Below are 26,718 nucleotides of genomic sequence, written 5' to 3'. Positions count from 1 at the left end.
TACACATGTTGCATTTCGACAGAGCCGCAAGGGAAACAAGAACATCTTCTAAATGATTGAACTGTGAGACATGAACTTATTTCCTCCTATTCCTTTGCTCCCTCAACATCGCATCCCTGACCAGTGGATGCATGCTCTCTAACTTCCAGATGGCTCAGACCACTTTATTCCAGTTAAAGCTTGTGCTTGCCTATGGAGCAGCAAGTGTTCTGTCTGTAAGTCGGTCTGGATAAGCGCAACCTCTCAATGATTAAAACGTTAAATGTAAACACACACAGAGTACTGTATGATGGCTTGCCTTTGCAGGTTCATGGTCTACAACATTCATAGTACAACTTTACCTCAAACAGGAAGATGCGTAGGTACTTATCCAGAGATGTATCTGATTTATAGATTATTGTAATTCACTAATTATCAGTCAGAATACCGCAACTTGTCACATTTTTTTATTTGTCAAATTCCCCCACCTGCTCCTTTGTCCACAATGACTTTCAGCTGAAGTTGCGATCACTAATTGACCGTGATGCTTCCCTAAGGAGCAGCAATGGGATCTGCCCTTCAGTCAATGTACAAACAAATCTTTCTTTTACCACCTGTGGTCTGTTCATCACACACCTCTATGGAAGGCCAGCTCCCAATCAGTTTAGTCAAACCCCAAGGGTGATACCAGATTCTTACTGAACCTAGGACAGATGATTCAATGCCTAGTTTCTGAAATGATCTAAATTATATGCTAATTGCTCAAATTAAATAACAAAAAAGAACACAAACTCATTCAACATTTGTCCATGTATTTATTATTATACCGTTATTTTTAACAAGGAACACAGACAGATAGCAAGTTCTCTATAACAGCTGGGCCCTGCATATACATGTTTACATATACAGTTTGGGACAATAGTTAAGTAATCAAACAAACAGCACAGAAATTACACAGCAGCAGATTGTTACATTTACACTGAGGTTATTCCCCTGATAGCACAAGAACTTGCATGATCCAATACAATCAAACATATTTTTTATCCCTAAATAAATGGTACCTGTGTGATTCAACTCACAATCTTTTACAGTAAATATAAATAAATGTAAAGTATGTATTTCTTATGGAATTGTAAATATTGCTTTGTGGTAAATGTAAATCCACGTTTTATCTGAATCTTTTTCCAGTTTTAGGTGTGTATGCATTTCTTTTTTATTCTTTTTTATTGATCAATTAATAGTTTATTCATCTAAATAATCAAATAAACAGTGTTTTGTTTGGGCGCCTTGTTTGTTAAGCCACATTTCCAATTTACTATTGAATCCTTGACAATAGATCATAAAATGTGTTGAGGATTGGTGGTTAAAAGGACTGATAGCACAGATATGTTTATTGGGTGTAAAATGATGCAGTATAATCATATTCAAAACAAATATTCATATCTTTTTAAATGACCACAGTGTTTGATGCTGCTTGATTTTGAATTCCCTAGAGGGAGCCTAATTAACTTCAATTAGAGGCTTTTAGGCTCTAATGTGCAATTGCTCATTACAAATTAAAAGGTAATTACACAAGGACAAAAGCAGCATTCTGTGTTCAATATGTTGCATACTTTTATTTACATTTATGTCACTTAGCACAGTCGCTGCAGCTCTTTCAGAATCTCCAAAATGTGAGCATTTACTGTCAGATTAAATTATGGAAAAGGTCCTTGTAATTCCTGTTTGATCCTACAGTGGGGAGAACAAGTATTTGATACACTGCCGATTTTCCTACTTACAAAGCATGTAGAGGTCTGTCATTTTTATCATAGGTACACTTCAACTGTGAGAGACGGAATCTAAAACCAAAAATCCAGAAAATCACATTGTCTGATTTGTAAATAATTAATTAGCATTTTATTGCATGACATAAGTATTTGATCACCTACCAACTTGTAAGAATTCCGTCTCTCACAGACCTGTTAGTTTTTCTTTAAGAAGCCCTCCTATTCTCCACTCATTACCTGTATTAACTGCACCTGTTTGAATTTGTTACCTGTATAAAAGACACCTGTCCACACACTCAATAAAACAGACAATGGCCAAGACCAGAGAGCTGTGTAAGGACATCAGGGATATAATTGTAGACCTGCGCAAGGCTGGGATGGGCTACAGGACAATAGGCTAACAGCTTGGTGAGAAGGCAACAACTGTTGGCGTAATTATTAGAAAATGGAAGAAGTTCAAGATGACGGTCAATCTCCCTCGGTCTGGGGCTCCATGCAAGATTTCACCTTGTGGGGCATCAATGATCATGAGGAAGGTGAGGGATCAGCCCGGAACTACACGGCAGGACCTGGTCAATGACCTGAGGAGTGCTGGGTCTAAACTCCACTCGTCGTGTTTGGAGGAAGAAGGATGAGTACAACCCCAAGAACACCATCCCAACCGTGAAGCATGTAGGTGGAAACATCATTCTTTGGGGATTGCAAAGGGGACAGGACGACTGCACCGTATTGAGGGGAGGATGGATGGGGCCATGTATTGCGAGATCTTGGCCAACAACCTCCTTCCCTCAGTAAGAGTATTGAAGATGGGTCGTGGCTGGGTCCTCCAGCATGACAACGACCAGAAACACACAGCCAGGGCAACTAAGGAGTGGCTCTGTAAGAAGCATCTCAAGGTCCTGGAGTGGCCGAGCCAGTCTCCAGACCTGAACCCAATAGAAAATCTTTGGAGGGAGCTGATAGTCCGTATTGCCCAGCGACAGCCCCGAAACCTGAAGGATCTGGGGAATGTCAATGTGAAGGAGTGGGCCAAAATCCCTGCTGCAGTGTGTGCAAACCTGGTCAAGAACTACAGGAAACGTATGATCTCTGTAATTGCAAACAAAGGTTACTGTACCAAATATTAAGTTCTGCTTTTCTGATGTATCAAATACTTATGTAATGCAATAAAATGCAAATTAATTATTTAAAAATCATGAATGTGATTTTCTGGATTTTTGTTTTAGATTCCGTCATAGTTGAGTACCTATGATAGAAATTACAGACTTCTACATGCTTTGTAAGTGCAAAATCGGCAGTCTATCAAATACTTGTTCTCCCCACTGTATATGCACCACTGTATATGCAAGTTCATTCAAGAGGCAATTTTTCCTAATTCAGGGACATTAATATGTAGTAATAATGTGGAATTATCATGTTACTTAATAAACAAAAACAGCTACTGTTATAAAATGGGTTCTGAAAGGCATCTGCCAAGGTGCCCACTGGGAGTTGGGCTTATTTGGGAGGGACTCATTTTACAATCGCAGGGAAGAAGTGGTTTTTCGTGATTACTGGTTGCTGAGAACAGTGAGTCATAAAACTACACCATATATCGAACTGTCAAGATTGCATGAGCATTTGGTAGTCGAAGAAGACCTGGTAACTCCCTGACTAGGCCGCGAATAAAATCATGCAAATCTCTAGGCAGAGCCGGCCTGTCCATTAGGCAATATAGGCAGTCGCCTAGGGCCCCACCTTTCAAGGGGGGCCCCCAATCTTATGACGTTCATAATAAATATTTTATTAATAATGTTACTAAAAGCTCGGGTGAGCACTTTTAGATTAATCATTGCGTGGACCTTACTAAACATGATACAGTTCACAAAGACGGTAGCTACAAAAATACTCAGACCCACTACATACATTAAAAGGATAGCTCTGTAGGCAATAGTTCATACATGACAAATTTCAGAAAAAGATAAATACATAAGAATAGAATGAATAAAATACGAAAACATAAGAAATATACACAGTAGCGCGTCACACACTAATTTGCATAATGCCGCCCGTGATATAGTGGGAAACCTCAAGTACCGTAATTATAACAGTATTCACACACACGGACTCCACCACACTTCTCTCCAAAATGCTCACTTTTTAGAAACAAGAGACATTTTTTTTTAATTTGTGGCGCTCTAAACTTTAGTAATGCTTAGTTGCTTAGGCCTATATATTAGGCATTTTGCATGACAAAAATGTGCTGTCAAAAATAAAATACCAAATATTATAATCTCTATGCTAATATCAACTTCACATATTTGGATTGCCTCGTCTGTCATAACGTCACAAAGTCTCGTCAGAGTCGAAGTCGTGTCAGCAACTCAGCTTTGCTTTCTAGTTAATTGAAATCAGAATTTTAATAGAAATGGCATCCAAACGCCATCTGTCTGGAGCTGAGAAGAGGAAGAGGAAAACGCTTGAGGAAGAAAGACAAGCTCAAAGTAAAGGTATGTTCTTCTGACTTATATAAATAATGCGTTATTTTTTGCTGTATTAGTTTGAATAAAAATAAATGTAACAATACAATGATAGCAGACAGACAGACATGAAAAATTGGGCCACATTCAGCGTGTTAAGAATTATCTACCCATGCATTTTGTATAGATTTTTACCCTCTGATGAAGTTATAGTACGTTAGTTGTTTAAATTAAGGCGGGCCATCTCAGGCCTAGCCTAGGTGAAGGGTAATTACGTTGTAAAGAGTACGCAAAATGGCCGTTTTACCCCTTTTGATTAGTTAATTATGCAATTAATTTATGTTAACTGTCTCTTTCTCTGCAATTTCTCAACTGAGAATAATGGTCATTACTAATCACGATTATAATTTTGAGCAAAATCTAATTTCATTATTATCATGCAGTCCTAACCCACCCCACCCATTCTCCCTCCCCGCTAAAAATATTCTCCCTCTCTCCAAATTCATATTCAACCCACCATAAAATGTCAAAATAATGCAAAGAAAAGTGTTATTGTGATCATCATCATAAAGGTCTTAAGCTGAAATATAGTATTGCATTTCTAGTCATTATGCCTAATTGTAACAGTATCTTATGCATTACAAAAACACCTTTAATTTATCCTTATTTTATATGCTTAATTTTGTGTGCTTTCTGTCTTTTATGTACTTGGGGCTATGCTGAAATTCCTTAAAGTACACACAGCTGCAGCGACAGTCACAGACTCAGTCCATGATGTCGCAACATCAGAATGTTTCCGTAGTGCTACTGGTGAGGATTATATTTTTTTGTTGCACTCTGATATAAAACACTAGTTGTATTAATTTATATTGTACAACACAACATTGTGCCTACTTTATTTAAATCAGCCTTTACACTGTCCATTCATTCAGGCTGTTGCTACACTTAATACACATTTATAAACTTAAATATTGAAATTGTCGTCTCATGTGCTTTCTCTTCCTTCATAGAATTGTAATGACAGTTTTTTACTCGAGTGGGGCCAATTTTCATGATCTTGCCTAGGGCCCCACAACCCCACGGGCTGGCACTGTCTCTAGGGGTGCATAAATTGGAGAGAAGCGCTAAACTGGATTTCCTTGACAATGCTAATTGTTTTAGACGATTATACAGTGACTTATAATAATAAAACAGAATGCCGTCCAGCTGTACAAAATACGACAGGAGGAGGACTGCAGCCTCTGGCTATCATGGTGCGAATAGGACACCATCAAGAACGAAAAGATTCATTAACAACGATGCCTGGAATTGGAATGGACGTAAAGAAAAATAACGTTTTCTGGCTGAACAAGATTCTGAGGAAGCTGTGAATGGGTACTTATGAAGTTGGAACAAAGGAAAGTTAAGATGGCCGAGAAAGAACAACAGTCGAAAGGTGGGAAAGGAGACAATCAAAATACACAAAGATGAATTCTGTCTGACTACCTGGCCGACCGACAGTAGTCTCAAGAGTCTCTGCCATGGGACCCTAGAATCAGGGTCAATACAAGGATACTGATATGAGATTTTATAACCATTGATTAAGAGTTCTGAATGTTCAATGTTATATGGTATATAATTTCTTCACACAAGCGATGTTGCTCATTGATTTGTGTTTGTGAATCTTTGGTTTTTTAACATTTTCACTTTGTTTTGATGAATATTCAGTATGCAACAACTTCTCGGACGGATTCTAGATACATCCCTATTACCAATTCTCTATTTTTCATGTCCGTCCCGAAATGATGGCCAGTGTGGGTTCAGGATGGTGCCTCCTGTGGCCATATTTGTCATTGATCTTCTTTCACTCATGGTGTCACTTTTCCATTGACTTAATTAAGTAAAAGCAGGGGGGGATGTATGATATGATAACTGATTATGATTGGAAGAGCTGAACTCAGAGTTCAGAGTGAATCAAATTCGTATTCATAAGGAGTTACATGGAACATTTGGTTTATCCTGTTTGCATAGTTATAACGGAGCATTGGCGTCTGTTATGTTTTACATCTTCCATTCACAGGATTTGTTTTTAAATGGTTTATTTGGAAATGTTTTGTTTGATGTAAGGTCTAACATTTTAATAGTTGAATAGAACATATCTAACCATTTCTGATTTGGGTACGCAAAGTCAAGTCTGGCAATTGTATTCCACTGCTAGTTGCTATCGGGCATAAATATAGCACAAGGAATCAAACATCAACCAAGCCAATTCTGGAAGGAAAAGGAAATTTGACATAGACTATTATGGAAACTTCCCTTGATAGGGTGTACGATTCACTCTAATTATGGAAATTCTGAGATCCAAAAGTTTTCAGGACTGTTCTATTGACTTCATTGAGTTGACGGAACAATACCCAGTGGATGGTAGTTTGGACAGTTGAACCACACCAATTGTTGTTTTGCAGTAATCATTTCAACAGATTAAGACACAACCCCTTTTCTGATAAAACATCACATTCCCAGTGAGCAATCGATGGCGGCCCGCCGGCGTTATGCAGCTGGCGGGCCGCAGGAGGCTATAATGTCCTACAGCCAGCGGGCCACCAGCTTTTGACACTTTTCTCCTGATCTCAATCTGCATAAGCTAATTTGCATCTCAGGCGGCTTTCCACCAGCAGCCCGATTGCATTATGCTGGTGGCTTAGCTGCCGAAGAGAGGACTTGAGCTGTGATTTGCTGTATCTGCTTGTGTTGCCATTTTCTTCCAGCAGAGATGCTATTGTACCCCTTTTATTCTTGTACTGATTATTTATATTAACTTTATTTTAATATTGTTAAATCTTAGTGTACATAATTCTGGTCAACATTGGTAGTTTATAAACAAAATAAACTTTGACTTTTGCTTGTGTAAAGGACCTTTGTGTAGACATGTACAGTAAACACACAGAAACAGCCATCTCTCGTTTCTCGAACTAATGGCCATATTCCACAGCATGGTACCGGCTCAGCTACTCACCTATAGCCTCGACTTTAATCGCTTCATGCTGGACAGTTCTTTACTGTGTTTAAACACCGCCGTGTCCATAGGTGGCGCTGTAGCGAATGTGAATTGCACATAAGGCAAGTTAATCCCCATTTTGCACGCTAGGAATCCCACGTTCTAGTAAAGTGAAAACTGGATCATTTTAGTAACTTGGTTCTTTAAGTCTCGTTCAGGAAAAGGAACAACTCTTTTTCAAAGGGTGTAAGGTTTAAGCTATATGCTCTGAATTGGACAATACAACATGTGGATTATGACATTGTTTTACTACAATTTGATGAACGCAGAGTCACCAACATAGGTATCGTGAGTTCTGTGTTGTTAGGTTACTGAGTAAGAACGTAATGACTTTTTTTGTATTAAACAATTACTGTTTGCAATATTCTATTAACATTGGAAATAATAAACATCCAATTCACAGGGGGAAACACTAAGATTTCATTTGGTGTCTAGTCTGCAAGTTTTCCTGACAATTTGGGGAAAGTAAAAACAACCGAGTGGGTGTCAGTGTGTGCATTTACGCTTGCCTGTGTGTCTCTCCGCGTCCATCTTTGAATCCCTGCACTGTCGTTACTGGTTTGCCCATTCAGATGTTAACTCACTACATGAAGTGTTATTGGTTTACATTTAAATTAGTCATAATTTGATCAAACTTTTGAAAACCTTTTCTGTGAGTGTCAGTATTCTACTTCATAACACTGTTCTACTTTATTATAATTTTGTATAATATTAAAATAATAAGTGTTTTTGATTATATGTTGGACTTTATGTTGATTTCACCAAGTTCCAGTCATGTGTAGGCACCACTTAAAACATTACATTCTAGATTAACTACCCTTTTGAGTGCATTAACATAAAGGCAAAGGACTACTCAGAATTTCCTTTGTCCTGAACTTAATCATCTGTCTGCCTTTCAAGGTTGCTACTTTAGCAAATGCATTATACATGTAGTGCATAAGTATAAGCCACATAAGTGAACATTTTAGAATTCATTATGACTTGATTATTGCAAGGCCTTACATGAATGTGTCCCCCTCCAAGGTCCATGTAACTACGTGAACAAGATTAATTTGGTCGATGTTGCAATTTAAAATGGTCGATGTGGAGATGTGTTGTCATTTGAAATACATCCAATGTTGTTTGGGCGGAAAAATATCACAAAATATCTTAAAGCTAAAATTAGCAGCTAACTTGCTGATTTAGGAAAAATTCTTAAAAACAATGGGCATGTCAGACTCGTTAAGATTACTCCCCATTCCTTAGTAAAAGTCTTAGCAGCTTTGTGAACAGGTTTTAAGAGGAAACTCTTAGCTTAGAACGGTTACCGCTGTCCGGGAGTTACCCACTAGTGGTAAGACAAAATGTTTTGTGAAAATGGCCCCTGGTTGTTATCATGCTGCTTGCTCAGCCAGGAAGAGTAAATCAGAATTCCTGCGAGCAGGAAGGGAACGCATTCTATGGCCTTCTACCTAGATTCAGCCACTAGAGGAGTCACTAAAACATGATGAGGCAAGGCAGCTGTATTTTCATACACATCCTTTCAAAACCTGGATCAAGCCGGCCAATTGCACTGGACCCCTGGGCCTTTTTGCAAACGAGAATCAAACCATGGTCTCCCAGTGATGCAGCTAACTGTGAGGTAGTGACTTTACTGCTGCACCCTCACTATGCTTGGTTCATGTAAACCGCCATATGTACTTCTATGTGACTGTTACTACTGATATGTGATTTATCAACTATATCTGCACAGCTCACTACTGAACCTTTTTTCTGTACGTCAAGTGTGCACATTTAATTTTTCAATTAGATAATGTAGATGAGAAAAAGAACTATGATTTGATTTTGCAATTAACTTTGTTAGACGGTCCTGTTAGTTTAGACCCATTTACAATTTAATATGACCTAATGTGGCTATAGGATTCTAGAGATATATATCTTGAAATGAGTTCACCATGGGTAGGCAAAATTTACATCACTGATAGCAAAATGTTTAATAACAAATGTACATAGTTGCCCTTTTTAGTGTAAGATTATATCAAATAATTACATTCAAAACAATTATTCATATCATTTTAATTTACCACAGTGGTTTAAGCTGCTAAATGTTGAATTCCCTAGAGGGAGCCAAATTAACATCAATTAGAGACTATTAGGCTCTAATGTGCAATTGTTCATTATAGATTAAAAGGGCAGTCTCACAAAGGGAAACCATCATTCCAACACTCTGTTTAATGTTTCATATTTAAAATGTTTGAGGTACTTTCTATGGGTATCAGCCAAAAGAGAGCATGTGGCTGATACCCACTCATCATGGAAAAAGGTCCTTGTCTTTCCTCATTTGAGAGGTATTTAGTTTTTCTTGATGGATGGAGGGTGTGTTAATGACAATTCATATTTGTAAGCCACCACTTTTCCTAACCTTCCATCAATCTAAAGTCAGAGCATGCAGGTATAAATGATATATGGAAAAACAGGGAACATAGACATTTTCTAATTAAGTATCATTAAACTACTAAGTTTCACAAAGCCTTGAATTAAGTGTTGTGATGAAGCAAAGGTATCCATGAGGGATTCCGTAACGAATAGCTTAGCAAACTATATGACTCATCAGGAAAACCTGAATTTTATTGACTGACCATGTGATGGCTGGAAGCATTGTACGATTCTTCATTAACTGACCAACATCTTTCAAATCTCCTACTTTGCACAGCTACAATACTGGTTTATTAAAGACTTGAATTATAAGCATGTCTATTACCATATTTGATTCAGCAGATTATTGAAGCAATTTTCCAACATAAATAATTATTTCATGAGCTTATATAGATTCACAATATTAGCTGGCTACTGTACCTAACAAATCCAACCACCTAAATGCTGTTTTGCTAGGGTATGCTCTCATCCTAGGCTCATACATATAGCACTCTTCTTTAAACTCAATTGTTTTCCTTCAGACAATACATTTCTCCAGCAGACACAAAAAACAGTATTATAGTCATGTGAAAAAGGAGTACACCCATGGTAGACTTAAAAATGACTATGCCCTAAGAGCAACAAAGCAGCCCCAATCCAAAACAGCTGAGGTTACATTGTTTAAAGTCTGTTTCATTTTCACCAAACGTGGCGTCTGGCATTGCGGACAATCTACTCCACCTTTGACTCATCAGTCCAGACCATATTGTTCCAGTAGTTTTAATCTTTACCCATGTGTTGTCTGCTGTCATGGCCAAAAGTGACACAGCTTATGTCATAGTGACATACACTCAATACTTTCCATCAGATAGTTAAGCTAGTTAGCTAACTTTTGTTGTCATACGTTATCTGGAGATAAGAACCCCTCCTGTTCTCCACTCATTATCTGTACCTGTTTGAACTCGTTACCTCTATAAAAGACACCTGTCCACACTCAATCATCTCCACAATGGCCAAGACCAGAGAGCTGTGTAAAGACATCAGGGATATAATTGTAGACCTGCACAAGGCTGGGATGGGCTACAGGACAATAGGCAAGCAGCTTGGTGAGAAGGCAACAACTGTTGGCGCAATTATTAGAAAATGAAAGAAGCATGCTGACAATATAACAGGCTTGACAGTGCAACTACACTCTTAAAATTGATGTGTTAAAAATGAACACAAAATATGTGTAAAAGGATTTGTAACACATTTTGTGTTACTACAGACACATGATGTGTAAATGTTGTTTACACAATTACTGTGTTAAACACGTTTAGTCGTATATGCTTATATAAAAGGCACATAATCTGTTGCAAATACTCAACGGGCGATGTCAACTTGAAAGATTTTGTGTATCATTTATTTATGTATCAGGTTGCAAATGTGAAAAAAGCATTTTAACTCGCTGGGGGGAAACAGCTGTTGTGACGACGCAAATTATCTTGCTGCGCCTGCGCAGTGGCGTTCTTTTCCAACCGACGCCGCGCCGACCTAACAAGCCATCAGAAACGCGTCATGGATGCCTCAGGTGAGTGAATCTAATTAAACGTGTAAAATAATACATATTTCCCCACCTAGCATGAGAAATAGTTGTGTTAAATGTCCAGGAAACATAATTTGTTTGTTTTAACCTTTTTTATGCCGTTTTCATGTTCCGTAGCCGACTATGTGTTTTGTGTAGCACTAACGACGTCAGCACTAACGTCTCATGCTTTGCCAAGCTGTTTAGGGATTTATTGATTTAAGACTTAAAGGTTAAAATACATCATGGCAGCTTAAGTTTGAACTCCTAACAGTCTTTTACCAAAAACTATGCAGTGGTTAAAAGGAAGTTGTGGCTAATAGTTTTGTGTGGTTTAAAAAGCGCGCCACTTTGTGCTAACGTTAGCTAACTTACATTGCTTGTCACTGACTATTTCAAATTTAACTTCTTGATAGCTCCTACACTTAACGTTTACATTTTCTCATTATTAAATTATTACTTTTGTATGATTACAGCATTATAATGTGGTGTTATTATATCTTTTATCTAGGTAATGGAAGACGAGGGGCAAATCACGTTTAACGTTACTCTAACGGTTTTACACAGAGTTCTTGCGACTGTCTTCATTGACGGCAAGCAAACATGGAGAAAACTATTCACAGTTGGAAGTGTTGGAGAACTGATTAACTCAGCCAAAACTGAGCTCTCTCAACAAGTATCTGTTGATTAATGATGATTTGATATGTGAGTACAAAATATGAACTATTTGTGTATGGTTATTTATTTGACTACAATTTTTAAGTTCATCCGTATATTTGTTCTATTTGAGAACAAGATGAGAAAGTTTTCTTATTTTGGAAATGGTTTCAGACTTTGTTCTATTTGAAGTCTATTTTACAGTACCTAACAGATATGAGTTGATAACAGATATTAATTGATGTACGTTGTCATTTTCAAAGTGTTTGATTAATGTTTTATATCATTAATGTTATTTAAAGTGTTTGATGAATGTTTTATATCATTAATGTTAAGAAATGCTTTTTTTATCAACAGTATTTTTTACAGAATGAATTCCATGTTAAAACCAGAAAAAAAGCAGAATAAACAGTATGTAAACAGTATTTGATGTTTCCGTGTGATTTCATGATAACTGTACATATTGTATTCTGATCTAGCTTTTTTAATACTATTTTATAATTGCATTGCATCATCTTCCGCTTATCCGGGGCCGGGTCGCGGGGGCAGCAGTCTAAGCAGGGATGCCCAGACTTCCCTCTCCCCAGACACTTCCTCCAGCTCTTCAGGGGGGACACCGAGGCGTTCCCAGGCCAGCCGGGAGACATAGTCCCTCCAGCGTGTCCTAGGTCTTCCCCGGGGTCTCTTCCCGGTGGGACGGGACCGGAACACCTTCCCAGGAAGGCGTTCCGGAGGCATCCGAAACAGATGCCCAAGCCACCTCAGCTGACCCCTCTCGATGTGGAGGAGCAGCGGCTCTACTCTGAGCTCCTCCCGGGTGACCGAGCTTCTCACCCTATCTCTAAGGGATCGCCCAGCCACCCTGCGGAGAAAGCTCATTTCGGCCGCCTGTATCCGGAATCTTGTCCTTTCGGTCATGACCCAAAGCTCATGACCATAGGTGAGAGTAGGAACGTAGATTGACCGGTAAATCGAGAGCTTCGCCTTGCGGCTCAGCTCTTTCTTCACCACGACAGACCGATACATCGACCGCATTACTGCAGAAGCTGCACCGATCCGTCTGTCAATCTCCCGTTCCATCCTTCCCTCACTCGTGAACAGGACCCCTAGATACTTAAACTCCTCCACTTGAGGCAGGCACTCTCCACCAACCTGAAGTGGGCAAGCCACCCTTTTCCGACTGAGGACCATGGCCTCGGATTTGGAGGTACTGATTTTCATCCCCACCGCTTCACACTCGGCTGCAAACCGTCCAAGTGCATCCTGAAGGTCCTGGCTTGAAGGGGCCAACACGACAACATCATCCGCAAAGAGCAGAGACGAAATCGTGTGGTCCCCAAACCTGACACCCTCCGGCCCCTGGCTGCGCCTAGAAATTCCGTCCATAAAAATTACGAACAGAACCGGTGACAAAGGGCAGCCCTGCCGGAGTCCAACATGCACAGGGAACAAGTCTGACTTACTGCCGGCAATGCGGACCAAGCTCCTGCTTCGGTCGTACAGGGACCTGACAGCCCTTAGCAAAGGACCCAGGACCCCATATTCCCGAAGCACTCTCCACAGGATGCCGCGAGGGACACAGTCGAATGCCTTCTCCAAATCCACAAAACACATGTGGACTGGTTGGGCAAACTCCCATGAACCCTCCATCACCCTGTAGAGGGTATAGAGCTGGTCCAGTGTTCCACGGCCTGGACGAAAACCACACTGTTCCTCCTGAATCCGAGGTTCTACTATCGGCCGTATTCTCCTCTCCAGAACCCTGGCATAGACTTTCCCGGGGAGGCTGAGAAGTGTGATCCCCCTATAGTTGGAACACACCCTCCGGTCCCCCTTCTTATAAAGAGGGACCACCACCCCGGTCTGCCATCCCAGAGGCACTGTCCCCGACTGCCACGCGATGTTGCACAGGCGTGTCAGCCAAGACAGCCCCACAACATCCAGAGACTTGAGGTACTCAGGGCGGATCTCATCCACCCCCGGTGCCTTGCCACCGAGGAGTTTCTTAACCACCTCGGTGACTTCAGCCCGGGTGATGGACGAGTCCACCTCTGAGCCCTCATCCTCTGCTTCCTCAATGGAAGACGTGACGGCGGGATTGAGGAGATCCTCGAAGTACTCCTTCCACCGCCCGACGACATCCCCAGTTGAGGTCAACAGCTGCCCACCTCTACTGTAAACAGCATTGGTAGGGCACTGTTTCCCTCTCCTGAGGCGCCGGATGGTTTGCCAGAATCTCTTCGAGGCCAGCCGATAGTCCTTCTCCATGGCCTCACCGAACTCCTCCCAGGCCCGAGTTTTTGCCTCCACAACCACCCGGGCTGCAGTCCGCTTGGCCTGTCGGTACCCGTCAGCTGCCTCTGGAGTCCCACAAGCCAACCAGGCCTGATAGGACTCCTTCTTCAGCTTGACAGCATCCCTTACTTCCGGTGTCCACCACCGGGTTCGGGGATTGCCGCCTCGACAGGCACCGGAGACCTTACGGCCACAGCTCCGAGCGGCCGCTTCAACAATGGCGGTGGAGAACATGGTCCACTCGGACTCAATATCTCCAACCTCCCTCGGGATCCAGTCAAAGCTCTGCCGGAGGTGGGAGTTAAAGATCTCTCTGACAGGAGACTCGGCCAGACGTTCCCAGCAGACCCTTACAGTACGCTTGGGCCTGCCGAGTCTGTCCAGCTTCCTCCCCCGCCATCGGATCCAACTCACAACCAGGTGGTGATCAGTTGACAGCTCCGCCCCTCTCTTCACCCGAGTGTCCAAGACATATGGCCGCAGGTCAGATGAAACGACAACAAAGTCGATCATCGACCTGCGGCCTAGGGTGTCCTGGTGCCACGTGCACTGATGGACACCCTTATGCTTGAACATGGTGTTCGTTATGGACAAACTGTGACTAGCACAGAAGTCCAATAACTGAACACCGCTCGGGTTCAGATCAGGGGGGGCCGTTCCTCCCAATCACGCCCCTCCAGGTGTCACTGTCGTTGCCCACGTGGGCGTTGAAGTCCCCCAGTAGAACGATAGAGTCCCCAGTCGGAGCACTTTCCAGCACCCCTCCCAGAGACTCCAAGAAGGTCGGGTACTCTGCACTGCCGTTCGGCCCGTAGGCACAAACAACAGTGAGAGACCTATCCCCGACCCGTAGGCGCAGGGAAACGACCCTCTCGTTCACCGGGGTAAACTCCAACACATGGCGGCAGAGCTGGGGAGCTATAAGCAAACCCACACCAGCCCGCCGCCTCTCACCATGGGCAACTCCAGAGTGGTGAAGAGTCCATCCTCTCTCAAGGAGTGTGGTTCCAGAGCCCAAGCCGTGCGTAGAGGTGATCCCGACTACCTCTAGTCGGAACCTCTCAACCTCACGCACCATCTCAGGCTCCTTCCCCGCCAGCGAGGTGACATTCCACGTCCCTAGAGCTAGTTTCCGTGTCCGGGGATCGGGTTGTCTAGGCCCCCGCCTTCGACTGCCGCCCGATCCTCTCTGCACCGGCCCCTTATGGTCCCTCCTGTGGGTGGTGAGCCCACGGGAGGGCGGCCCCATGTCGCTCGTTTGGGCTTGGCCCGGCCGGGCCCCATGGGGAAAGGCCCGGCCACCAGGCGCTCGCGAACGAGCCCCAACCCCGGGCCTGGCTCCAGGGTGGGGCCCCGGCTGCGCCATGCCGGGCGACGTCACAGGACACACAATTTTCTTCTTCATTAAGGGGTTTTTGAACCGCTCTTAGTCTGACCCATCGCCTAGGACCTGTTTGCCTTGGGAGACCCTACCAGGGGCATATAGCCCCAGACAACATAGCTCCTAGGGTCACTCGGGTACTCAAACCCCTCCACCACGTTAAGGTGGCAGTTCAAGGAGAGGTTAAGGTGGCAGTTCAAGGAGAGGTAATAAATATTTTATAATAAATAAATAAATCTATAACACACAGTTGTGTTAGATGTATACAAAAATAACACATGAATGTGTTAACTAAAGTAACACATTTGTGTGTGTGTGTTCACAACACATATTCTGTGTTGTATTTAACACAACATGTGTTGTCCCTGAGCACACTCAGAACATGTGTTGAAAATGACACATGTTGTGTTGTTTTCAACACATTTGTTTTAAGAGTGTAGTTGTTATATGCTTGAAGTTGTGCAGGTGCATTAGTCTGAAGTATACGGTGCATCCTCATTTCTAGTTAGCTACTGGTTTACAGTAATGTTCATACTGAGGCGGAGGCTGAACTTTATCAAAATCATTGGTAAAAAATATTGGTTTTGTTGCCTAACAGTCTTTAAAAAACCTTTCAGGAAAAAAAAAATGTATATAATTAATGTCCTTAAATGTGGTATAAAGTTTGAATGTGGTATAAATGTTACAATTACAGAGATCATACATTTCCTATTGTTCTTGACCAGGTTTGCACACATTGCAGCAGGGATTTTGGCCCACTCCTCCATACAGACCTTCTCCAGATCCTTCAGGTTTCGGGGCTGTCGCTGGGCAATACAGACTTTCAGATCCCTCCAGAGATTTTTCTATTGGGTTCAGGTCTGGAGACTGGCTAGGCCACTCCAGGACCTTGAAATGCTTCTTACGGAGAAACTCCTTAGTTGCCCTGGCTGTGTGTTTCGGGTCGTTGTCATGCTGGAAGACCCAGCCACGACCCATCTTCAATGCTCTTACTGAGGGAAGGAGGTTGTTGGCCAAGATCTCGCGATACATGGGCCCATCCATCCTCCCCTCAATACGGTGCAGTCGTCCTGTCCCCTTTGCAGAAAAGCATCTCAAAGAATGATGTTTCCACCTCCATGCTTCACGGTTGGGATGGTGTTCTTGGGTTTGTACTCATCTTTCTTCCTCCAAACACGGCGAGTGGAGTGCAGACCAAAAAGCTCTATTTTTGTCTCATCAGACCACATGACCTTCTCCCATTCCTCCTCTGGATGATCCAGATGGTCATTGGCAAACTTCAGAGGGGCCTGGACCTGCGCTGGCTTGAGCAGGGGGACCTTGCGTGTGCTGCAGGATTTTAATCCATGAAGGCGTAGTGTGTTACTAATGGTTTTCTTTGAGACTGTGGTCCCAGCTCTTTTCAGGTCATTGACCAGGACCTGCCGTGTAGTTCTGGGCTGATCCCTCACCTTCCTCATGATCATTGAAGCCCCACGAGGTGAGATCTTGCATGGAGCCCCAGACAGAGGGAGATTGATCGTTATCTTGAACTTCTTCCATTTTCTAATAATTGCGCCAACAGTTGTTGCCTTCTCACCAAGCTGCTTGCCTATTGTCCTGTAGCCCATCCCAGCCTTGTGCAGGTCTACAATTTTATCCCTGATGTCCTTACACAGCTCTCTGCTCTTGGTGGAGAGGTTGGAGTCTGATTGAGTGTGTGGACAGGTGTCTTTTATACAGGTAACGAGTTCAAACAGGTGCAGTTAATACAGGTAATGAGTGGAGAACCGGAGGGCTTCTTAAAGAAAAACTAACAGGTCTGTGAGAGCCGGAATTCTTACTGGTTGGTAGGTGATCAAATACTTATATCATGCAATAAAATGCAAAATAATTATTAAAAAATCATACAATGTCATTTTCTGGAATTTTGTTTTGTCTCTCACAGTTGAAGTGTACCTATGATAAAAATTACAGACCTCTACATGCTTTGTAAGTAGGAAAACCTGCAAAATCGGCAGTGTATCAAATACTTGTTCTCCCCACTGTAGTTAAAGGGTGTCAAATGCAGCTGTTTATATTACTTGGTGAGCGACATGCAATGTAACATGCCAGTCGAGTAAAGTGAATGCCTCTGAGATTCATAACAATGGTGTGAGTGACCTGGGACCTGGTGTGAAAGATTGGAGACGTGACAGTCCGGGAAGTGTTTGTGTGATATGGGAACTTATATGGCACGGTGGCGCTGCTGCTCCACGCACCATGACAGCAATAAAAGCTGTAAATCTATTTTGATAAGTCTCTACAAGCTTTGCACATGTAGACCCAAAATAGTTTGCCCATCCTTCTTTGCAAAATTGCTCAAGCTCCTTTAAGTTGGATGGGGAGGTTTTACGAACAGCAATCTTTTTATTTCCCACATTGATTGAGGGATTGAGTTACTCCAGGAACTTTTCTCTTTTGAAGTCACTCCAGTGTGGCTTTGGCTGTATGTTTGGGGTCATTATCCTGCTGGAAGATAAATCTTCTCCCAAGTGTCAGGTCTCTTGGAGGCTTCAGCAGGTTTTCCAGGATTTCTCTGTATCAATTTTGCCCACAGAATGATGCTGCCACCACCATGCATTCTCAGGACGGTGTGCTGTGTTAAGCTTTGGAAAAGGCCTAACAGTGCTAAGCATTGTGGCCAAAAAGCTTTGTAAAAGGCATTGTATATACACATTGTATATACACATTTTGGCCACTGTGGCCACCTGTTTGAAACAGCTGCTGTGGAAGTATACCTTTTCTACTAATTATTGAAACAGAAGTAAATATAGCTGCAGGCAGCGATTAAGGGGACCATGTAATGACAAAAGGAAACTTTGAGGACCCTTGGAATGTATATGTTACTGTAACTAAGCAATTGTCTTTACATTTGCAACTTAAATTAAAGCTGCAAGCAGCATTTAGCGATTTTCAGCATTTAGTTAGCATGAAAATAATGCAATATGTTATGTAGGGTAAAAGAAACTGCACACATGTGTACAAGGATTAACCCAATGATGGAATTTTTTTTCCTGTCCAATGGTGACCCCCATGTTGTTTTTTTACATACTGGTCTGGTTTATACAACACTTCAAGATCTTCATACATACCAAATGTCAAATTACATCAAATTACGTCATTTGCTGCCATGAGTAGTGTTTTAAGTGCTTTTCAAAATTACTAAGATGGCTGTAAATCCATGATGGTGATTTTTTAGGTCTCAGCGGCAAAAAAATTCATAGTGAGGGAATACACCTATGGACTGATTTCCAAGACCAGGTCACAAGGGATTGGTATGGTGGACTTTCAAAAAGCCCAGCTTCACAGGCTTGTGCCACCATGAGGCTGATTGGCATGTCCACTGCACCAGAAGTTTACTATATTAATTTGGGTATCTATACACCATTTTACTCACAGGTATTTGCATAAAGGACAGTTTTTTTGCCCGAAGAATAATAGTGAACCGGAACATAATAGGATTTTAGCATACTATTGAAACCCTAATGACACACAATGTCAATTGACTGTTTGTGGAATAGCTTAGATTATAACAACAAAACATCCTCAGCATCAGTGTAATTAAAGAGATGAATGTCACACTCAGACATCTTATATAGTGAAAACCTTAATTTTTCTAAGCCACACATTGAAAATGAAAATTACCATTTGAGAGGTTAAGTTAAAAATTATATTAAAACTAGCAGAGCTAGATAATGTAGGTAATAAATTAGAGACATTACTTCTGTACATTAATAACAATCACACCTTTACCAGAATTGAGTAGTCATGTCAAATAATTTTTATTGCTAATTTAGCCAGTTACTAATAAAGGAATCAATTTCCATTTTGGTTTTACTCAACTTTGAAGATATTTTTATTTACAAAGTGTTTACACACAAATCAAATGCATTAATATAAAAAATATGTGCAAGTCCACATTTTAGTCATTTAGTAGACGCTCTTGTCCAGAGCCACTTACAATAAGTAGAGGTACATTTTCCTGGAATAAATTAGGGGGGAGTGCCTTGCCCTAGAACACAACATTTGGCTCAATTGGGAATCAAACAGAACTTAATTACAAATTTCACTCTAACTATAGAGCCACTTGAACACACACAACGACAGGATCTACACCCATGCAAAAAACACTCAGCATAAATCCAGGTTTGCGTGGCATCTATAAAACTAATAATATTGTTAGTCAATTTGAAATACATATGGAAACCTTTATTTTAGCCATGGAATTGATCTGAAATCGAACAGGACAAGTTATACACTGCGGGCAAAAAGTTTGAAATAATTTACAAATGTTGCTGTTTTGAAAGGACATTTTAACTTTTATTCAGCAACGTGGTATTCAACTGATCAAAGTATAGTCAGGAGATTAATGTAAAAAACATTACTATTTAAGTATTTTTGATTAAATCTACACAGGCCTAATTTCCAACAACCATTACTCAAACACCTTATCCTTGAGTGATCATGCCAAATTGCTAATGTGGTACTAGAACATCACTTAATTATATCAAAAACAGCTAAAAGCTATTTTCTTTGATAACTTAAGCTTTATATGGTCTTTGTGTTTGAGTTGCTACAGTCTGCAGTAGACTGGTATATGTTGAGGTCAATAGTAGGTCAAAAAGTGCAAAAAAGAAACAGCTCACTGTAGAAACCAGTCAGTCAATCAGGAATGTTTTGAGGAATGAAAGATGTGGAAGGAGCAAAAGTACAACTAAAAAGAATAAGTAAATCAGAATGTCTAATGTCAGAAATTGACACCTCATGTCCTCAGCTTCATTTAATTCCTTTCTGCCATTTGTAACATAATACCTACCTTAACACATGCCAGTGCATTACATACTGTGACAACTCACTAACACAGACAACGTTAAGTTTAATTTAAATAAACCAAATAGGTTTCAGCTGGGCTTAATATAATGAAAAATTATTTTCTAATACCAAACAAGCATTTTAGAATTATTTAAGGATGAGGTGTTATAAAAACATCCCCTATAGTGTCTTTCAGAATTCAACCTAGCAAAGATACACACTGAAGAAGGAAAACACTATTGCAAAGATAATGTTAAATTATTTTAAAACAAGCCAAGCAACTTTGACATTTAGGTTAGTAAAATACAGGATTGGAAATGTAGTTTTTAAGTGAGGGTGAAACATTTTTGTAAAGCTCCTGAATACTAAAATTGTACACAATTGAATATCCTGCTGAGACATGGTGCACCAGTCTTGTAGGCTGTATTACCATGACAGCGAAACATGTAGAACGTCATTACAGCGTGACAGAATGTTTTAATATTAAAGAATTTGGTATATAACTGACAGACCCTCTGAAAACTCTCCTTAAACGTCCTAATATCGGTCGTCAATCTCTTATATTATTTCATCTTTACTGATGCTAGATTAGTGATATAGCCGGTCTTAAACCAGCTTTGTTAGCTGTCTATAGTGTAGCTCTCCAGCACAGCACTAATCAACTAGCTAGCGATCAACTTTATGTAGCTCAATCTGTAAATAAGCTAGCTACAATAACGCATACAAAATAGTTGTAAGACATTTGGTCGTTATCAACCTTGTTTGAAACAGGAACTAGGTCACTATATCAATGAGAAAGAGGGCAATGTATGCTTTACCTGCTTGTGCACTACATGTGAGGAATTTGGTTGCGAACTCTCAATCAAACTCACCTTACTATGCGACATAATCCTTCGCTTCAGGAAAACTCACACGCAAGCAGCTTCTGTTGCAAGGAAGTCTAGCTGCACATACCATGACCAGAAACAATTATGAAAGAAAGAGGCGAGATGTCAGAGTTTGATACCCTCTGGCTCTCTATATATATATTTTTGTTGTTGAAGGACGTTGTCCTAATTTGGAAGAGGTGGACAATAATGCAATTTCGAAATGTGGAGGGGACAAGTCCCTATAGTGAAATTTTCGCCTTTCAAAAATGTGGCTTTCCAATAGCTTGTTTAACAGTTTCCATTTCCAGTGTGCAGGCTACATTAGATTACTTTTGACAGGAAATGTTGCAACAATTAAGCAAGCAACACGCCAGTGGCCCACGAGCATGTTTATTATACAAAATAAACATTTGCAAATGAATTGAAATAAAAATGTTACAAAATCAAATAGTGCTAGAAAACGTGTCCAGTAACAGATTGGTAAATTACAGTATTTGAATGTCAAAGTACAAAATAAACATAATAAAATGCAAAATAAACAAGGGGCTATAATGACAGTAATATACATAAGTATGACCTAGCAGCAATCAATAGTTATTGAATATCAGATACATCAGTGCAATAAGCTTATGAATGGTGGCATAACACTACAACTACAGTCAGAATTAAGAACATTCACACAGAGCTATAAATATATTGAGGATAATGCAATCACATATAACACTGTACATAGTAGCAGTAAAAATAAGAAAATAGGCTACAGTACTGCAGCTTCGCAGCAATATTGGTTGTGCTGGAGATGTCATTCAAATTCACGGCAGGTCCCTTGTACCGCCGCGACATCTCCCACCTGCACGGTCAGCTGCCCCTTTCTGGTACCTGGGGACCTGGTTCTGGACAGCCTCATCAGTGGCATCTCAGTTGGAAAGATTCTTCCTTATGGCTCCTGTAATACAGTAATCAGATATTGTACTTAAATGGTCTGACATGATTTTGAGAATTGCATGACATTCAAGACAAATTAAATGTTTCATGAAGACAACATGCTAGCGCAACTATAGTCTCGTTTTTACCTGATTGTAGAGGCAGCTGTGCCCTCGGCTTGACATTCTTTTCAGTCAGACGTTAATCTGAAGCTGAAAAGCACAATGGAATGTCAATTGCTTAATAGTGAAATAAACGAACCTACAATTACCTATGTAGGCATCCTCTACATGGTAGCGAGTACCTCTCTGGTGCCTTGGAGTACTGTGCTTGCTCCATCCTAAAAATAAACATAAAAGTTGGTGAACAGGTAAATATGGTGAAACCAAGTAAACATTGCAGCAATTATGAGATCAACATGTAATTCACATACCTGGCATGGAACTGCTGCCACAAAGTCATCCAATGATAATTGAATTGAAGATACTGGTCCCAGGTTCCATCTCAGCGAACGGGGTGCAAATCCGTTCAGCGGTTTCCGAGGAGATGTCGTTAATGGGTTTTCACAAAAGTAAAATTGAGTCCATATTGTTTGAGTTATCAACTTATCTTATATAACTTTTAAAGACAATGGTCCAGTGGTCCTTTACACTGATTGTCAACCAAATCTGTTCAGCGGTTTCGTCTGAGATGTTATTTAAGTGTGTTTTTGTTAACAGCAAAATCGTGAGAAACATTGGTGATGTTTATAACACCCCCAAGAGGTACTTCTGTATGGGACTTTTTCTGTCCATTCCTGACAGACACATTTACGAGTATGTTTCATTTCATAGCTGTTTGATGTTCCATTTGGGATTAATGGACGTCTAAACTCATAGACCCGCCCAGCTCAATTTCATTCGCTGTTTTCAGCCATACTATTTGAGATATCAACTTTTATTTTTTATATAACGTTTAAAGATAATGGTTCAAAGGTCCTTCACACCAAACGGCATGCAAATCCGTTCAGCGGTTTCGGAGATGTCGTTAACGAGTTTTTCACCAAATTCAAAATGGAGGCAATATTGTTTGAGATATCAACTTTTCTAATATACATTTTAAAGTCAATGGTCCAGTGGTCCTTTAGGGATTACCTATTATGATCTCATCCTTTCCCAATCCCCTCCAATTTACAATGCTGGAAATGCACTTGATCTTATATTTACTAGCTTCCCCTACAGACAGAAAGTTGTCTCACAAATTGCATATGGTCGTGCCATCATGGCTAACTAAACATGCCCTGCTCACTGCTAACTGCAGCATGCTGTGCATATGCTTTGAGGCAAATCATCTGTTAGGGACAATGTAATTAACCAAAATTAAACGTAAGTGTTTTTGCTCTGCTTTGCTCTCTTAACATTAGCAGGTGAACATCAGAGCAGTAGTGCATTCAGGTCACTATTAGTAGGCTACTCACTTGAAATATATGCAACAACTCTGGATGCTAATGCACATTCGAGTTCATTCCACATCTTGGCACTACCCGAAGTACAATTAGTTGACATAAATGCATCTGATACTGTCTATAGCCTTGCTAGCCTACTGTTAAGATTTAGGCTAATGTTGGGTTGATGTGAAAATGAATAGCATAGTTAACGCATGGTTTTTAGCATCCAAATTGAGGGCTTTTGTCAATAGTCAGAAACTTTTGCATTTCTCAAACCCCTGTCTGTTAAGGAATGCCTGCTGGTCCTTGCCATATCTGCCATGAAAAAGTCCCATTCACACTTCCTTCATAGTTACGGATGTATGAATGTAAACACTGCAATGTCCTCAATTCAGAAGCTGGCACATACATTGATTTTCATTTCATTCTAATACATTCTATTTTCATTAACTTCCTAATATGATTTTGATGCATTTAGCCATAGCTGTAAATAGACTTATCATACATACCTTTTTGTTGTTATTTAGGTGAGTTTATTTGAAATGCTACTTTCCAACCCTACAAGGGAGCTTTTCCTTACCACTTAGCATTAATTTCTTGTTGTCTCTTGCTCTTTGGGGTTTTAGGCTAGGTATCTGTATAAAGCACTTAATGAGAACTGCTGAAAACATACACTTTTTTATTTAATTACAAAATAGTTTTCAATAGCTCTAATGTTTCCAAAAAATTTAATTGCTTGATTCACCATGTCATGCCTATGTTAAAACCACCTCATGAAGCTGGTTGAGAGAATGCAAAATATACAAAGCATAAAAAGGCAAAGGGTGGTTACTTGGATGGATCAAAAATGTAAATGTATTTTTATTTGTTTTGTTACAAAATGATTCCATATGTGTAATTTTATATTTTTGATGTCTTCTCTATTATTCTATAACGTGGAAAATAATAAAAATAAAGAAATAAGCCCTGAATGATAAGGTATGTATGGTATGGTAAATATACAGTGCTTTACATTCACAATGTTACTCAACAGTGATTGCCCCCTGAATCTCCACAAATCCATTGGAGACGACTAAGCGGGTCACACTCCGGTTCTTTCTCTCTGTCACCATGCACCCTGCAAACTTGTAAAAAAGACATGGATATTATTTGCTATAAACACAAGCGATCTCAGGAATTTTACATTTTATAATGGTAACCACCTGGACATAGATTAGCTTTTTTAGAATGCCCTCCCCTCTTTTCTAATTTATTACTTGGTAATCTTCTTGAGTCTCACTTCGCTAGAGACTAACTAAATTCCAATGCTAATGATTTCATTAAAAGAAGAGATTAGTGGGTGCCAAGACCAATTTCAATATTTTTTAAGAGGTTAATTCTTTCTGATTATGTTTATTTGAATTTGTTTTAATTACACATTTCTGATATGGACTCTGAAAAGTAATCAATAATTAAACAGATCTAAATTCTCATACTAATTATTTTTATTGATCATATTACAAAGTAATTAACTTATAGAGTATTTGCTCCAGATAACTTGCAATTAATATTAAAATGAGCGCATTAAAAGGACTCATCAGTGACTGTAACTCTTTTTTAAGAGGAATCATCCATATTTACATTGAGCAAATTTGCTACAATATTCTATCATTCCATTTCAAGTTTTAACATACAAGAAAGCTGGCAACAGTGGCAGGCGCCTTAAACTTCCCCGATAACATTACATATGATGGAGACAGGAGAATCTGAGATGTTCATGCCTGGCTACATTTATGTGTGTCATAGCAAAGGGTGAACATTTTTCACCCTTTGTTATGACAATCATTTATTTTCTGTTTTGTATTTGTTATTAATTTCGAACAATTTGTAGATATGTTTTTTACTTTCACATTCTGGAATTCTTTTTTAGTAGCCACAAATCCATTTTGATGTTGGAACACTATAAAATGTGGAAAGGTCCAAGAGTGGTGAAAGCTTTTGAGAGCTCCTGACAAATGCATGATAGCTTGATTCTCAACAATTTTATCCCTTGCCTATAACAAACATCACTTTGACATACAATTTGCCCTGATAAAGTGACACTAAATATCACAGTGGTAGGTAGGCAGGCAGGACACGTGGCGCAAAGCGAGAGGGTAACATCCTTTTATTTACAATAACAAAATCGACAACAGCGGCACACCGTGAACTGTAGCATGACTGGCACAACGCAAAAGGCAAAAATTGCAACTTAAATAGGGTCCCCAATTAGAGACAACACAGGACAGCTGCCTCTAATTGGGGACAAACAAATGTAGAGCGCAGAGATGCCTAGAGGTACCCCAGCCTGGACCTGATACTAAACTGCTATTTCTTCACAAAATGCACCATCAAATATATTGATCCCGTCTGGCGTATGTCAGTGCAGAGTCCTATCCATATTCATAGTAGTCAATGTTATGTGTGAAGTATTATTCATTGGCGGTCCCTTCCTGCTATCTGTGATGGGTCATCAGGATCAGGATAATTCAGCAATTAAATAATACTTGTGAATAAGGAAATTAACTCTTTCAAAACAGAAACATGCAGTAGTGATACATATTGATTCAGTGTTATTTCATATAAACTATCATCTCTATTTCCAGTTCTCAACCATGGGTTGGTAGGGCTCTCAGGAAATAATTTGGGGGAAACAACATGACAGCTATTAATGGTAACAAAGTAAAATATATATTGCTATTACTAACAACCCAGTTCTTACCATGCTAGAATGTAACGAGGTAAACCTAATCAAATGGATGAATTGCATCCTCAATCATTACCATCCAGCAACCTTGTCCCCAAGAATCTGTGACCAAATATCCATTATTGTTCTCCTTCATCATCGATCACTTCTTTCCATCATGAAATTAATGTTTTAACAAAATTTTCCCTTCACCAGCATGTGTGCCCAACAGGAAGTGACCTTCAAATCAGCAGGGTAATGATGCATTGTTCAAAAACCTCTTAAATTATTCATGACACTTTATTCTGTAACATTTTCATCAAAGATATTAGATTGTCCTCCTTGTATTCACGCAAGGTATTTTCTTGAGTGTAGTATGAACTTGCTGTATTATTCATCAACATAGGAGGGTGTCCCCATGCCCATT

General features: G+C 40.2%; 1 protein-coding gene and 1 long non-coding RNA gene across 2 annotated transcripts in view; one reads left to right on the top strand and one right to left on the bottom strand.

The window, feature by feature from the left end:
- Positions 1-26,718, bottom strand: part of ntm (neurotrimin) — a 541,786-nt gene that overhangs the window by 331,336 nt on the left and 183,732 nt on the right. The gene's annotated exons all lie outside the window — the stretch shown is intronic.
- LOC117594733 lies at positions 11,616-12,284 on the top strand. Its single transcript, XR_004575978.1, has 2 exons — positions 11,616-11,907; positions 12,217-12,284. It is a non-coding gene; the product is annotated as an uncharacterized LOC117594733 (long non-coding RNA).

This window comes from Esox lucius, chromosome 7 (assembly GCF_011004845.1).
Source record: "Esox lucius isolate fEsoLuc1 chromosome 7, fEsoLuc1.pri, whole genome shotgun sequence".
NCBI classification, from domain to species: Eukaryota; Metazoa; Chordata; class Actinopteri; order Esociformes; family Esocidae; genus Esox; species Esox lucius.
Note: the sequence above shows the minus strand (reverse complement) of the source record. Positions and strands in the feature narration are given on the sequence as shown.